The following is a 16,915-nucleotide window of genomic DNA, read 5'->3' on the forward strand; positions in this document are numbered from 1 at the left end:
ACGGCGGTAGGTGGTCCTAGCAACTAGCGCGAAAGTGAAGGGTATGGCATCTCAGCGCACGAGCATTTCCTTCTTGATTGCTGACCTTGTACTTTATGGGTAACCTGGGCCTCTCTAAGGGAGATGTGTTAATACACAGAGTCCAGGGAACTGCATCCTCAACCAATCTCTAGTCATCTGGGAGGAACATCAGCCGATATCAGGTGCAAGGAGATGTGGACATATCCTTGCACATAAGCAGGAAAGTGTCCATACTGATGGGGAGGAGGTGAGGGAGAAGAGTGGTAGCAAGGTAACCAACATGTTGACAGGGAAAAGGGCAATGGGAGTGGGTAACTGAAGCCTGTCCATTGCAATTGCTCTTGGATGATAACTTCATGAGCTGAATTAGTCTCTAAAAATGGTATAGCTAGGCTGGGCACGATGGCTCACATCTGTAATCCCAGCACTTTGGGAGGCCAAGCTGGGAGGATTGCTTGTGCCCAGGAGTTCAAGACCAGCCTAGGCAACATAGTAAGTCCTCATTTCCACAACAAATTTTTAAAAAATTAGCTGGTTGTGGTGGCACACACCTGTAGTCCCAGCTACTTGGGGTGGGAGGATCATTTCAGCCCAGGAGTTGGAGACTGCGGTGAGCCATGATCATGCCACTGCACTCCAGTTTGGGCAACAGAATGAGATCCTGACTTTAAATGAATAAATAAATGAATAAAAAAATGTCATAGCAAGTGGGATGCAAGTCAGGTCCCCAACATGAGACCTAAATTCCATCTCATGTTGGCTACCAAAGAGCTTCTCCTGCTTGTCTAAATCTGGTTGACTAGGGTGGGCAAAAAGGAACACTAATTGGCTCAATCTTATATGAATTCTGTAAGGAAAAAGGAACTTAAATCTATAGCTCTAATCTGCTCTTTCCCTGCATGTAGTTCTAAGCTACTCTACTTCATGTCTAAATACCCAAGAGACTCAAGACAGTATGAATCCCACTCAGTATACAGCTATAGAACCCAGAGGCCTCTAGCCACTTCAAAATGACAGTTATCTGGAAATGTAAGCCAAATACTATTTGTTCTTTTTTTTCCCTTCATCATCCTTTAAATTTATGTGATATTGGGAGGCATGGCTTCTAATCAAAGATGACAAATCCGATCAAATTGCCATCCTTAATACTTTTGAGTCTTTTATAAGCATGCATATTATATACTCCCTATACTACTACAATAATGTTACTGCTATGCATATGCTATGCATATGCTATGCACCAAAGCCATGTGTTTCTTACCTGGAAATATCTCTTGTTGATTCAGTTTCACCAATTCAGACTGATGAGATGAACCAGCTGAGCAACTGTCTGGCCCAGGCAAGTCGGGCTCCTCAAATCAGGACTGTGGTCTCCTAGAGTCCTGTGGTTTCTCTGTCCTGAAGATGGTAGTACCCTGCTAAAAGGGAATGCAAGACATGTTACTATCAGAGGCAATTTCTTATTCTCCTCTAGTCACAATATTGTTCTAAGGAGAACAGAGCGAGTCACAAGATCACAGATTACCAGTGTTGGAAGATATCGATGAAACAATCTCATCTAATGCTTTCATTTTGTAGTTGGGGAAATAGAGGCTCAGAGAAGAAACTGCTTCATTCAAGGATTCAGCAGTTTGAGAGTACAATCCATATTGAAACATGTTTCTGACTTTCTGGCCTTTCTGCATTTTTTAAAAAATGCAGCCACATGGTCAGACTGACTTCTCAAACAAGTGGCCATTGACCTTGAAAAGGAAGTCTTAAAAAAAAAAAAAAAAACACAAACAATTTCAAAAAACCAGATTTTCTAAAAGGGAGGTGGCACTTTTTCCAGATTGCTGTTTTTGTAGTTTTATCCCTGGGAGCTAAATCAGTAAAACAGCCCACTCCAGGCATGTGGTTGCGGTGATTCTCCTTGTTTTCCATTAGAAAAATATTGTTATGGAATACCATGACCCATGAACACAGTGACACAGTAGGGGAGAATTCTGTTTTTTAGTGAGAAGCACATGTGTACCTAGACATCTCTCTCTTTCTCACTCTCTGTCCATTTCTACATCTCTCTGTCTCTGTCTCTTTGTCCCCATGGTTCAGCAAAACACAATAGCAGATACAGACTCTCCTTCCATGTTTATCATTTACCATGGAAATTTTTTTCTGGCTACTGTACATTTGAATGGCCAAGCCTCCATGTAGAAAACCAAATCATAGGGGAAAAAAGAAGGAAATTCGCACCTGTTAAGCAAATATTGCCTGGCATATCATGAGAATTATATTTTTTTCCAATTTGTCCTCCAAAAAATCCCTGTGAGATACCTTTAACTCCATTTTTCCAAAAAGGTAGAAAACCAAGCTTTTGAGAGCTAGAATGATCTTGCAGAGTCATACTGAGATTCAACACAGAACCTGAAATGAACCTATGTCTAACTCCTAAATCTATTTTTGTCATCTAAACTGGACTGTAGTTAAGTTATTAGGTCAAAACATTAGGAGTTGTCTGTTTTTTCCAACATTTTAACTCAGATGCGTAAGAAAGTTCTTTGGAAGCTATAATTGCTGTAAGGACATGAAAGATTATTCTTATTAGATTCTCTTTATGACAGAGGGGCTCTAAAAACCAAGGCTTCCGGCTGAGCTCTCAGCTGGGGCTTAATCCCCCCCCCACCCCCAGCAGTGATGGCAGTGGCAGCAGCAAGAGGGCACCTCAGGAAGTCACGATTATCAACACTGCCTGGCTCAGGGCTTTGTTCCTGTTCTCAGACAAGGGACATGCCAAGAGGGATGGGTGGGGGTGGAGAAAGAGGAAGAAAAAAACAGGAAGTGAAGGGGGGTAGGAGCGAAGGAAATGATAGACAAAACACAGCAACTTTGAAACGTCCTTGGCCTGATGAGAAAGTGATTTCTGGGTCTAATGAGAAAGTGATTTCTGGGTCGGCATTTGTGGAGCTGAGCCCTGCATTTTGGGAAACCAGGTCATGATGGTAATAGGGAGGGTGCAAAGGGGGGGTGTGGCGAGGAAAGAAGTTTATTCCTTTTGGACTCAGGGTTGGTGTCCATAAATTCCATTTCCTAGCCGGGCTCGGTGGCTCAGCCTGTAATCTTGCGCCTTTGGGAGGCTGAGGTGAGTGGATTGCCTGAGCCCGCGGGTTCGAGACCCGCCTGGGCAGTGAGACCTCATCTCTACAATAAATCAAAAAATTAGCTGGGCGTGGTAGCGCGTGCCTGTAATTCCGGCTACTCGGAAGGCTGTGGCGGAAGGATCGTGGAGCCCAGCAGGTCAAGGTTGCGGTGGCCAGGAGCGGCCACTGCACTCCAGTCTGGGCAACCAAGTGAGACTCCAACTCAAAAAAAAAAAAAAAATTCCATTTCCTACCATACAGCACAGCCTGACATGAAGCTGTTTTCCCATACATTCAAGTGTAGACACCAAAGGTGGTGGATTTCCAAAGGATTCGGGGGTAAGATTCTATCTATCACTTCTGGCTGTGGCTGAGGCCAGGTGTGTCACAAAAAGGATCTGGAAACAAGACAGAAGCTGTTGATGTGATTAGGTATCAGGGAGAGCTATCTTATCTTCATTGCTTTCCTTTCTCAAATGTTTTCAAAATTGGAACCCATTTTCAGTATATATGGTGGTGGGCCTAGCAAGAGTGCTGCTATCTTCCACAAAACCAGGAGGGATCGCACAGCAGAACACTAAGCCTTCTTCAGATCATGGTTCCAAGGTGCTTCCTGCAAGTTTTCCTGTCTGTTGTGTTTATGCTACATTACTTAGAGATGCTTACAGAAGTCCCCAACTCCAAATGCACATCATTAAGGTCAGCAGTCACCTGGTAAGTTGAACAATCACACAGAGATAAACCTAATAATAACAACCTAACACTACTTCATGAATGCTGATACTCCTTTGCAGACTGCTAATGAGTACCAGGAGGAGGCAGAGAATGCAGAGACCACAAGCAGGCAAACCCTCAGATACCAGTCCCCCTACTGCAGTGGTTCCCCAAACTAGCTGTGCATCTAGGAATCTAATAAAAAATACAGACCCAACTCAGGGTAGAGCCATGAAAGTTGTATGGCTAAAAATCTTCTAGGCGGGTTTTAGTGTCACTGACCTGACACTGACTGTCCATGGACCACCACCCCAAATCCTTCTACCTCATAGATGTGACCCCAAAGGCCCTACATAGGCAGGGGCTTATTCAAGGTCCCATAGCTAATGGCCTCCCAGGGATCTGCCTCAGATTCTATAAATTCCCTTCCAGCCCCCCAAGATCCAAACAAACACAGAGCAACAAAAAGTAAGTATATGTTTGAGAAGGTTTTGAAGTGATTGCTGGTGGTTTACTGTGAGTCACCCATGGGCCAAATATCTGTTAGGAAGAATGCAGATCAAGTCAGGAAAGAAACTTAAAACTCCCATTTCATGTCTCCACAGGCAGCATAACCTCACATAATACCAGCACTAATTTGCTCTCATCACCAGCAGCCACAGATGGCCTAGGCTGCTTCTCCTCCATGTCTGGTGGGAATAAACACCAACTAAGACCATTGGGAGTCTGCCCTGCCAGGTTGTACCTGGAAACCCAAAAGATGCTTTTTAATATCTTGTCTTTTTTGGTCATTTTGAGAGAGGTACAAAGTAGAGGGGTAATAACTCCATTTTAAAAATGGAGAAGCTGAAATCCAGAGACATGGGATGACTTATCAAGAATCATAAAACAGAACCAGAACCTGAATAGGATAGGATCTCCTGGCTTCCTGTCTAGTGACCTTTCTATTACATCATGTGTGTCCCCATTGGCCACTCCGCCCCTGCCCCTTCAGTGGGGCTGAGGAATAACTTTGAACAGCTGCCTGGCTTCTACATCTGAATGATTCCAGAAATGGGAAGGCAGGGCAGGGGCAAACCAAAGAGAAGGCAATACATATCATATGAGGATGAGAGGGCCTAAAAGACCACATTTGTATCCTCCAGGATACATACACAAGGGACCTGAACCTCAGCAAGGGAGCATCTTCTGAAAAGTTCCCTCACAGCAGACTCATGAAACTCAATCAGAAACTCAGCGTGGTCTCCTTCCCACAATACTGAGCACAGACCTTGTTCAGATAATAAAAATAGCCAACACTGATCAAGTACCTACTGTGTCTCAGGCTTTGTTTAGCACAATCCATCTAGTAACTTCCTGAAACCTCATGGCAACCATACTAGCAGGCATTATTACTGCCTCCTTTTACAGACGAGAGACTGAGGCACAGAATGGTCAAGTCATATATCCAAGGGATTCAGCTTTAGAGTAGTAGCACCAAGATGGGCATTTAGGCAGCCTGGCTCAAATTCTGAGTAAAATTGTGGCAAGAAAGAATAAAACAAATGCACTAGGAACAGAAGACTCCTTCATTCAAAAGGAGAGAAGGAAAAAAAGAAACTTTCCAGACAGGGAATATTGAAAGGTACAGTACAGGCAAGATCAAGAAATTGGTTTCTGATCCTCCTTGGATGGAAGCCACCAGTGTCAGCCAACAACAGTGACATCCTGGTCTTGGTGTTTATGCAGCACCACTGTGAAGGGAGGGAGTGGCTAGACCAGGGAGGGGACAAAGGGAGGGTCTCAGATGGGAGAGTCATCAGAGTGGGTGGAAGAGATGATGTCTTGGGAACTCAGTTCCCATGTCCCAGGAGATAGAGCATCAGGGCAGGCAGGCAGGCAGCTTCCTATCTAAAATTCCCAGCACCAGCAGTGCACACAGTCCCAGAGACACCAGGCTTTGGGGATGCTGCCTGGTTTCAGCCTCATGAAGCCTGGGAAGCAGGGAAAGAAAGGGATTATCTCTCATCATTTCCCTGATGAAGCGACTAAAGCCAAAACAGTTACAGTCCTAGAATAATAAGAATGACAGCTACCATTTGTTGGCAGTCTATTATATGTCAGGAGATAAACTAGATGCTTTACGTAGGTTAGTGAGCTACTATCCCAACTCTGAGAGGTCCATATGATCGTTCCTAATTTAACATGGAGACACACTCAGTAATTTTATACAGGTCAAAGCTAGCAGGCTATGAGAAAGGATTTGAACCACTGTTGATAGGACCTTTAGGCTTATGATCTCACCTCGAAGCTGCGTGTGCTGTGAAATGGTTAAGTGACTTAGCGGTGACTGCACAATGGTGCTAACCTACAGTCAACTTCTGAGCTGTCCAAGCACACAGGCACAGGCTTTTACTTCCACTTACCCCCCATGCTACATGTCTACACTACATGCTGCTAACCACTTCCAAGTACACGGTTTCATACAGTTGGGGAGATATCATGGCTTATCACCCAAACCTGCCTGATACTTCTGAGAGTGAAAGGGGTCCAGTAATATCACTGGGACAACAGGCAAACACTGGGACTGTCCCGGGCACACAAGGACATATAGTCACCTGAATACAATGCACAGTCCCATGGGCCAGTTCCTTTATGTCCAGGTGCATTGGTGCAGAACTCTCCTGAACAATGCCCTGCTTTCCAATTTACAAAATACTCCTTTGCAACAAGCCCTGTTCTCACCAGGCTGTCTTCTAAATTTGGTGAGCTTGTGGGCTTCAGAGATAAAACAGGCTGATGCACCTTGATTATAAAGCACTCATGCTATGATTTGAGAAGGGAGGGTGTGGTTAGATTTAACAACATATTTTAAAAGACTGGTCAGTTCCTTGTGCCCTGGCAGCCCAGAACCTGAATGTCCAGCTGTTCTGATAACCAGCTAGTCCCTTAAAAGTCAGGGTTCTGTGGTTCTTCTATTGAGGGCCACTTAAGGGAACTGGATGGATGGCCAGCATGCAGAGCCCCGACCTACTGGAGAAACTGCAGTCTACTGAGAAGACACAAGATCCAGTTTCCTCAGTAGCTGGCATTTCCTGGGACAAGGCCTGGCCTTTTTCCATTGCCGGCAGGCACCGGCCCTGGACGGTGAGCTGCTCTGGACTTTTTGGCTAGGGATCCTCCCCTTCCCCTGCCTGGGGGGAAGGAAGCAGCACTTAAAGTCTGCTTTTGTTTTACTTTTTCCCCTAAGAATCTGCCTCCTTATGAATCTCTGGCCAAGAGGAAGAAATAATCTATGGTTCTTGTGAAACTAGGAAGTCACTCTTGTATCAAACTCTCACATGAATGCAGGTAAAGCAAAGTGCTAACAAGAAAGCAATGGGCATTAGTCCATTCTCTCAAGAGATGGTTTCTGGTGTTTTTAAGTCATGGTGCATCACAGGGATTGAAGGCCAAGGATTTTCTAAGGCTTTAGAGAAGCCCTCTGGCTCTGAGCAGCCCCAGAGACCCCTAACGGGGCTCTTGGAAGCACCAGACTGGCAAGACGCTGGGCCATCATCCTGAGATAACACAAACAGAGAGGCTTTTAAAATCTGTTTTATATAGGGACTTCTGCAAGGGATGATTTTTGGAGACAAGGTAAGACAGTAAGACACTTTTTCTGAATTAGGGCACATACACAGGTTGTGGGAGTTAGGGCATGGACTTATCTTCTTGAAGACTACCATTCAACCTACTATAGCTATTATTAGTAGTATTAGTAGTAATAATGTTATTCAGAGGATACCATTGACCTACAGAAGGAAAGGACTTGTCTCATACCACTCAGCAAGTAGGTGGAAAAGCTAGGTCTAGAATACTCTGACTCACCATTGAGTTTCTTTCATCTCAGCACACTGGCTTTCATGGTGGGGAACCCATGGTGGGAAGTCCAGCATGGGATCGGTCCAGAGACCACATAGTGACCAATGGAAGTGGCTCTGGCTCAGGAAATCCTAGACATGATTGGTCAATGAGCCAATCATGAGGGTGATGGAGCAAAAGAATATTGACTCTTATTCACTGAGCACTGACTCTGTGTCAAGCACAGTGCTAGACATCATGTGAGTGTTGCCCTCAGCCCTCATATTGATCCTGTTGGTATTGGTATTACTTCTATTACCCACATCTTACAGACAAGGAACTGAAGAGGGTCTCAGAGAGGCTGAATGACGAGCCCTGATTTAATGGCAAGCAGATAGTGAAACGTGCATTTGGACCCACTGATAGACCCCTGTCCTGGCTCCAACCACCATGCTCTATTGTAAGCCAGAGGATCCAGGCCATCCTCACAGAGGATGACATTTGAGTCATGGGGGGTTGGGGAGTGGTGAAGGCAGTTGCAAGTGGCAAATGGTAGTAGAAACAGAACAAGAGCCCAGGTCTCTCTATTCCTGGGCCCTCATTTGCTCCATTTCCCAAGGTTGTGATTTAACATCTGTCTGTGATCTTTGTCACAACTGAACAGCCAATAAAGTGAGTGCACCCATGGGCAGGGCAGGAGGACACCTGTCAAACGGGCTGGAGATTTTAGGAAACTCCACCCAGCTTTTCAATGAGTTCATATCATCCCACTGGGGTGGATCCCTTTTCCTTGAGACCACATTTCAGAATGTCATTAACTCCAGGTCTTTCTCTGGGTCGGGGAGGGGAAGACACATTAGAAACTCAATGAGATCCGCTTTCTCCTCTCTGACAACCCTGAGCAACAGCAAAATTATATCTTAGACATCGGGACATTTTCACCTTCCCTCTACCCTTCCCAGGGCTGCAAATATAGGAGTGTCGCCTTTAGGGAGGTAAGGGGCACAACTTAAGCAGCTTTAAGAAGTCAACAGCTGACAGCCTGCCTTGTTCTATCAGGAAGGCAGCAGTAAGACAAAATCAAATAGCTCAGACTCTGAAGTCTGTACCTGACCAGTCCTGGGTGATACAAGCCAGAAGGATGACTTGATTTAGCACACTTTACAGGAGGGTGTGGCAACCTGGGTCTCCCCCAATTTGGCCTTGGTTGGGCTGTGTGACCTTTAGTCAGTCACTTCTCTCTGATCTTCAGATACAACACCTGTTAAATGCAGATCATACAGAGATACATATACCAGCAATCCTCTTCGGATTACTTTGAAACCAAATTAGTAGTTGTGTTCAGGTTTTATCTTCACCACCACTGGGTAAAAAGTTCCTTAAGAGGAGGGACCATGTCTTATTCATCTTTACATATTTGTAACCAGTCCAGAGGCGTGCACAGCTGAGAAATGTTGATGGTTGAATTTGTAAAATTCAGCTTCTCTGAGTGCAGTGAATAGCTCAGTCCAGTTAAGGAGGACAGAAAGAGGTGGCAGAGACATAGTACATAGTAAAAGAGGCTGGTGCCAGGTCATGAAGGAATCGAAACATATCAATGCTTCCAAATTTCATCTGTAGCTGAATGGTAAACTGATATATCAAATGCTTTTGTAAGTATTTGTGGGAGGATGAGGCAGTGGTAAGAGCATGGGGTCTTAAGCCCAACAGTTGTGGACTTCAGTCTCAGCCTTGGGGAACTGTAACTTCTCTGGGCCTTGGTTGCCTTCTCTGTGCGATGGGAATAACAGTTCCATTCTATGGTCATTAGAGTTACCTAGCATTAAAGTGACGAGTGCAGTACTTGGCAACTATAAACTTCGGCAAATACAACTACCCTAAATGAGTGGGCCAACCTGGACTGTCAGATGTAAATAAATCTCACAGAGGTTCTAGGCCAGTGCTGCCTCAGAGTGAGAAATTAAGAACAGTGCCATACTGCAATGAGAAGAATCTAGAGCCAGTATGGCTATAGACATTTGTTGTCCAAGTTTCCACAACCCTGGTGTGCTCCGGCATATCTTGCAAACATCTGCATCACTCATGTACCCAAAGCCACATGGTGTCACATAGCAAACATCCCAAGTCCCACAAATCTCCTTGTACCATCTACAAGGGGCAGCTTTAGGTGGCTTGTGTTGGGTGTCCTATAGAGATCCCACTTACACCATAAGGCAGATGGAAAGCAAAGCATTCTGGGTTTAGAAGCAGGAGGAGATCTGGGCTCCAGTTTCTGCTTTGATCCTAAATCTCTTGAAGACATTGGGGCAAGTTACTTGCTGTCATGTGTACAATGGCTGAGCTGTCTTTGGAACTTGGGACTCTCAATGCCTAGAATGGCCCTTCAGTGGAGTTTTTCTGTAAGAGACGGTCATTTGTTATAAGGCAGACCGTTGATGAAAATACCCTGATGATGGGGCCTCTCCTATAGAATGCCCCAGTCAAATCCAACAGGAATGCACTGCAGACCAGAGGGTGCCTGGTTTCTAGTTCTCGCCTGACCAACTCCTGTCTCTGCTGTCTCAGGTGAGTCATTTCACACTCCTGAGCCTCCGTTTCCTCATGTGAGCCTTAGAGATAATGACACATAGCTCATCTCATTTCCTAGAAAACTCTGTTTTCTAACACTTCACAGAAAACACAAATCTCATTTCATTTGGACACTCTGAGGATGGTCATCTTTCACCTTTGTGGACACAGCCAGACACACTTTCACAAAACAGGCATGGGGAGAAATGGAAAACCTCCATCATTCTTGGAAAGGGACAAAGTCAATAGGATGAGGACTGAATGCACCTGTGACAGCTGGGAGGCAGCTTATCTATGATGACGCTGACAAGGGTCAACCCTGGCCTCTCCAGACAAACACTGATGATTGCTCTCCAGACAATAGCACAGCTGCTCTTGTTCCTGGGCTCCCTGCTGTGAGGCAAATCAGGAGACATATGGCCAGCATTCAGCGTTGCATTCATCCTCAAGATGCAAAAGGATTCTGTCTTCCCCAACAGCACAGGTAAATACACTTCTCCCCCCAAATCAGGGGAGCAGTGGACAGGAGAATGGATAAGGATAAGATCCCCAGAAAAACCGACTACAGGAAAATGTACTTTTCATGAGAGAACCACTGCCTTCTATCATAACCCATATTCCTAAGCCTAGGGTTCAAGTCCCTCCAGAAATGTGCCTATACTAATTGAGACCCATACTTCATATAAATGTTCAGCTTAAGCCCAAATATGATTTAGTGACTTTACTGCTACTTTGTGTTCTTTTGTTCTTTTGCCTTGTTCAGCAGCCTCGACTTTCACCTCCTCGCTTCGTTTTTTTGTTTTTTAATTAAAAAAAAATTTTTTTTTTTTTTTTGTAGAGATGAGATTTTGCTATGTTTCCCAGGCTGGTCTCAAATGCCTGAGCTCAAGCAATCTGCCTGCCTAGGTCTCCCAAGGTGCTGGAATTACAGGTATGAGCCACCACGCCCAGCACTTCCCTCCTTTTACCATCCTTCAAGGCCAGCTGCAGTCTCACTTCCTCCATAAAGTCTTCCCTGAGAACCCCAACACCACAGTCCACACTGACCTTTTCCTTTTCTGAACTCTCAAAGCACTTTCCATCTGTGTCACTCAGCATTTAGCACCCATGAATTGCCTCATCATTCCTTGACTGAACTGTTGCATCAACCTCCTGACTGGTTTCATCCTGCCTGGGCTGTGGTCATGCATCCCGCAGGAAGAATTTTCTAAAGCACTCATCTGATGATGTATCTTCCCTGCTTAAAGCCCTTTAGGCACCTCCCACCACCTTCATGATAAAATCCAAATGCCACTTCAGCTACCACAACTGCTCCCCTGAGGCTACCGGCATCCCAGTCACACCAACTACTTCCCAAGGTTATGTGATGAGGTGACACCAGTTCAGTTCCAGGCTCTCCCAAGTCTAATGCCAGACCACAGGTAAGATGACTAGCAGCACCTAGCACTGAATGGGGGGCAAGGTGAAAACGTCAAGACCAACGAAGGCCTTAGGCTTGATGAGCTTGCATTATTGAAACAACCAGCCAATCCGCCAAGCAACCAGGTGGGCAAGTGGGCATTTGAGGCTCAAGTGAAAGATAGTTCATTTGCTTTTTTCATCAACAGTGGGAAGGGGATTACTATTTCTCCTTTCACAGGCATGGAAACTAAAGTTCTCCAAAGTCACAGCTCCTGTCTGGATGAAAACTCCAGCCACATCCCCTATCCTAAATTCCAGAATGGTACATCCAACAGCCCTATGGTCATCTTTGCTCGGATGCCTCCAAAGTGCTCACACTCAACACAGATGATGCTAAGAAACTGCACTTAGGCCTTGCCCAGGAGTTCATTCCTTCTAGGAGACCCTACTGGGGGACTTGCTAAGGTTTCTGCTCTAAGACCAGATTGTCCTTCTGCAACCTCTTCAACAGAAAGATTGTGAAAAGAAACTTTCCCTTAACAGATGAGAGAGGTAATTCCACTCTGTTCTATACTTATCCAAAGAAGTGATCAAAAACCCTTACCAAGCAAATGCTTCCCCCATAACACATCACAGTGATAAGTACATGTGCTGGGGGTGGAAAAACAAGACTAACGCACAGGAGAGCAAGACTAACACATCAGCAGCAGCACACATGGACTTGGGGCATCCTGAGCCAGCCAGCACCAGCTCACTGGAGCCAAATGTGCAGATCTCCTCCCACCTTCACGTTCAGTGAAACTGTGTAAGTAGTTTGAGACCAGCTGTGATAGGAGTATTTACACCGTGGAAATTGGCACATGCTCCTAATCAAGTTTGGTGTGTTTTCGTTTATCCTTGAGAATTAGTTGTGCAATATTTACCAGCACACCACTGCCTGGATCCACGAGAAGGACACTGGGTTGGGAAAACAGGAGATTTAAATTGTAGCTATAGCTCTACCTCCAACTCACTGTTTCACTTGGGCAGATCTCTTCCAAGCCCTAAGTTTCCTCACCTGTAAAGAACATAAGGGCACTTTGGTAAATGTAAAGTAATGAGAAAACACTTGGCAATGTCTGTAGACATTTTTGGCTATCACATCTGAAGCGTGTGTGGTGCTACTGGCCAGGGATGCTAAAAAACATCCCACTATGCACAGAAGAGGTCCTCATCAGAAACCTACTTTGCCCAAAATGAGTGGTGCCAAGGTTGAGAAATCCTAATTTAAAGATATTCAGCTTGTAATCTCTGTGCTTTGGGAGGCCGAGGCCAGTGGATTACCTGAGTCCGTGGGTTCGAGATCAGTCAGGGCAACTTGGCGAGACTCGTCTCTATAATAAATAAAAAAATTAGCCGGGGGTGATAGCACACGTCTGTAGTTCCAGCTACTTGGAAGACTGAGGAGGAAGGATCGCCAGAGTCCAGCAGGTAAATGCTGGGGTGGCTGGGAGTGTGCCACTGCACTCCAGCCTGGGTGACGGAGTGAGACTCCAAATCCAAAAAAAAAAAAAAAAAAGATTTTCAAACACAGTATTCCATTCAAGTACCAGTCATGAACACAGAAGCATCCAGAAGGAAAAAAAAAAGGAACTAGGGTCAGCTCACAGGAACTCTGGAAGGCTACTGCTATATATACTATAGGATGACAACGCAAGCGTGAGATACAGCTCTTACTCTGATGTGGTGTCAGGCACACCATAGGTGCTCAGGAGTAGTTTGTGGGAAAAGAAAATGTGTCTAGTTGAAATCATGATGCAGTCTCTTTAGCAAGCCAGCAGTCCAGTGTGTGCACATACCCCTGCCACTTGCAGAGACAACAGGTGGCAGAATCTGACAGGTGTGATTTCACTTCCTCTGGAAGGGTAGTGAGAAGAAATGGTGTGAAGTTCCAGCCTTGGAGACTCAGGTTAGATAAGTAATCGGTAGCCTGACATCCACAGCAGCAGTAGTCAGAAGAGCAATTTTATTTAAGTCACTTTCTAATAGGAGATGAAACATCTTGAAAGGTGAGGTTTTCAAAGGCTCCTCTGGGGAGGCAATTGTTAAAAACACACAGCAGGCAACCTTGCTTTCGACACATTCACGGCCACTTTTCTTAGACAATCCTTTTATTATCTGTACCACTTGGGATTGAAAATGCATTTAGCACAAACCACCCGAAGCGGAAACAGTATTGGATAAGAAACACCACCGACACCGTGGCAAGCACAGGGAACCGCAACAGAATCCGACTAGACTGGGACAACTCAGATGCTCACGAGGAAAAATGCAATGACATGCAACATACCCAGTGTCCCCAAGCCTCTGGTGTCTGGAGTCAGCAAAAGTGGTGGTGGGGGCGTGAAGCTTAACCATAAGCCGTTCCTGGAAGTCCCCTGTGAGACTTGCAATGCTGAGTCCTCGCACTGGGAGAGGCAGCCGATTTCTAAGTGGGTAGATGACAGAACACAGGACCTCCCCCTGTGTTTCCCTGCAGATCTGAATCTGATCGTAAACTATCTGACTCACAAAGCCCTTTAATTAAAAGCCCAAGGGCTCAGAGCTAATTCTAGACGTGGCAGGACCCAGTGGCTTCTCAGGCACCAGAACTGCGAGCAGATTAATGAGGATAATTTTGCCTTTCCTGGTCTATGAATGACAACTCGCTCAACTATAATTTAGTCTCACTGACTGCCAGAGCTGGAAGCCACCTGGGCAACTATCTGCCCAGCCTTACACTTTGCGGATGAGGGGCCTACAGCCCAGGAAAGGAGGCAGACCACCCCAGGCCTGGTCCCAAGTTTCTTACCGACTCAATGAATGCAGAATTGTGGGTGTCCAGTGCTATCACATATCTAGTCTGAGAGAATGTTTTTGTTAAGGTCTCTACACTTTCTCTTCAAGGCTTACTTAGAGTTTAGAACAACTTGGTTACCATCCTGCGGGGACCCAGGGCTATAGGACGAAAGTAGGTCAGCTTCAGGGAAAAAAATTTCAAAAGCCACCACAAACTAAGAGCCAGCTCTCTCCTTGGCTGTGCTTGGCTCCTTCTGTCCTTTTCTCTCCCATTCATTTCTTATATCTACACCCTGGCAGGGTAGGTCTTGTAACACCTAGATTAAGAGAAATAATCTAGGTGTAGTGGCTGAAGTCTGTAATCCCAGCACTTTGGGAGGCCGAGGTGAGTGGCTTGCCTGAGCCCACGGGTTCGAGACCAGCCTGGGCAACTTGGCGAGACCTCATCTCTACAATAAAATAAAATAAAAAATTAGCTGGGCGTGGTAGCTACGTGGAAGGATCGTCAGAACGCAGAAGGATCGCCAGAGCCCAGCAAGTCAATGCTGGGGTGGCCGTGAGTGTGCCACTGTACTCCAGCCTGGGCAACAGTGAGACTCCTACTCCAAAAAAATAATAATAATAAATAAAATAATCGCTCATTATCAAAATAGCTTCAAGTAGCATCTATCTCTCTTGTTTCAAAGAAGAAGATATTATACAAAGGGCTACAGTGTTAGGTGAATATTCCAAGATCACACAGCCAGTCAGTTAATGGCAGAAGGGTGTCTGATTTTGAACTCCTGTGCTCATTCTCCCATAATGACCTGTTGCTTCACCAGGTACTATGTTGACTCAGTGACTCAGTGAAGGGTCAGATGTCAGGAACTCTAGAAATCAATCTCCTTCTTTAATATGTGGTGGTGAAGGCCTGAGTTACAGGGGGTGACAAATGGGGCAGTGGTTGTGACCTCGTTTTGGGGTTTGGATGTAGCCACACACCTCAGCGGCACATAAGACAGTCACTGAAACCTGATGGGTTGAGTCCTTGTTGGGGAGCATTCAGAACAAGGGACAGTAACAGGGAGGAAGGAACTCACTGAGATCTACCTTGCAGATTATCACTAGCTTCCTGTATTTCTTTGACCTCTGGGATTAAGGTTCTGAGAACAAAGTACGGCATCCCTCTCGCCCTTGTTTGCTAGCAGATCATGGGCCAAAAGAAAATATCAACACATGAAATGGCAATTAACTACAGTGTGGCAGGTACACAGGCTGATGCAGGAGCACCAGTGACCGGCACTGGACTCCACCTGTGTGGTAGGATCTGGCCAGGAAAGACTTCCTAGAGGGGCCAGGGCTGGAGCCAAGTATGGAAGCCTTATGGCACTAAGCTAGGCAAATGGGGACATGAGAGGGAAGGAGGGTATTCAGGCAGAGGACACAGGAGATAAAAATAACAAGAATGACGAAGTTCCTGATGTGAAGAAGTACACGTTGTTGAGCGTGGATGGAATGAAAGAAAATGATGGGATAGGGTGAGAGACACGCATAGACTATAATACTAGACAGGGGCAGGGAAGGCCACAGAGGGCCCAGCAAATCCTCATAAAGGAATGTGCACTCTGAACATAGGGTGCTAGCCCTTATTATTTGGCAGAGACAGGGTGATACTGTCAGGTCTGTTTTTTTTTTTTTTTTTTTTGAGTTGGAGTCTCACTCCGTTGCCCAGGCTGGGTGCTTACCACACCAGCATTGATCCACTGGGCTCCGGCGATCCCTCTGCCTCTTACTTTCCAAGTAGTAGGAACTACAGATATGTGCTATCACGCCTGGCTAATTTATTTATCTATTTATTGTAGAGATGAGGTTTCGCCAAGTTGCCAGGGCTGGTCTCAAACCCACCTGCTCAGGTGATACACTCGCCTCAGCCTCCCAAAGTGCTGGGATTACAGGCTGAGTCACCAAGCCCAGCCAGGTTTGTATGTTATACTGTGTGTGTGTGTGAGTGTGTGTGTCTGTGTGTGGGTGACTGTGTGTGTAGGTCTGCATCTATATCTATATCCATATAATATCATTACACTAGCAGCAGTGACCTTAGTCATAGTGACTTTAGTAAAATTACTTTTCCCCCTCTCAACTATTTCATCTGTAAAATGGGAAAAAGTATGATGTGCGCTACAAATTCCAAAAGTGCTGTAAGAATAAAGTGACAAATTAATAAAAAGATTATTAAATATTTTTCAAAATGAGAAGTCTATATAAAAATTATGTCTGGATTGTCTCAAGGCCGTACACAGGAGAGCTCAGAGCTTTAAAAGACCCACCTCAGAGCTGGGCTCGGTGGCTCAGCCTGTAATCCCGCACCTTTGGGAAGCTGAGGTGAGTGGATTGCCTGAGCCCGCGGGTTCGAGACCTGCCTGGGCAGCGAGACCTCATCTCTACAATAAATCAAAAAATCAGCCGGGCATGGTAGC

At 45.5% G+C, this 16,915-nt stretch overlaps 1 protein-coding gene across 1 annotated transcript in view; it reads right to left on the reverse strand.

Moving 5' to 3' along the window:
• FAM49A (family with sequence similarity 49 member A) overlaps window positions 1-1,442 on the reverse strand; it is a 70,547-nt gene extending 69,105 nt beyond the window's left edge. The window contains exon 1 of the mRNA XM_008054205.2: window positions 1,283-1,442. The gene's annotated coding sequence lies outside the window, so the exon portion shown is untranslated. The remainder of the gene's footprint in view (window positions 1-1,282) is intronic.
• Window positions 1,443-16,915: the final 15,473 nt, after the last annotated feature.

This window comes from Carlito syrichta, unplaced genomic scaffold (genome assembly GCF_000164805.1).
Source record: "Carlito syrichta isolate Samal-C Ts95f unplaced genomic scaffold, Tarsius_syrichta-2.0.1 Scaffold289236, whole genome shotgun sequence".
Taxonomy (NCBI): domain Eukaryota; kingdom Metazoa; phylum Chordata; class Mammalia; order Primates; family Tarsiidae; genus Carlito; species Carlito syrichta.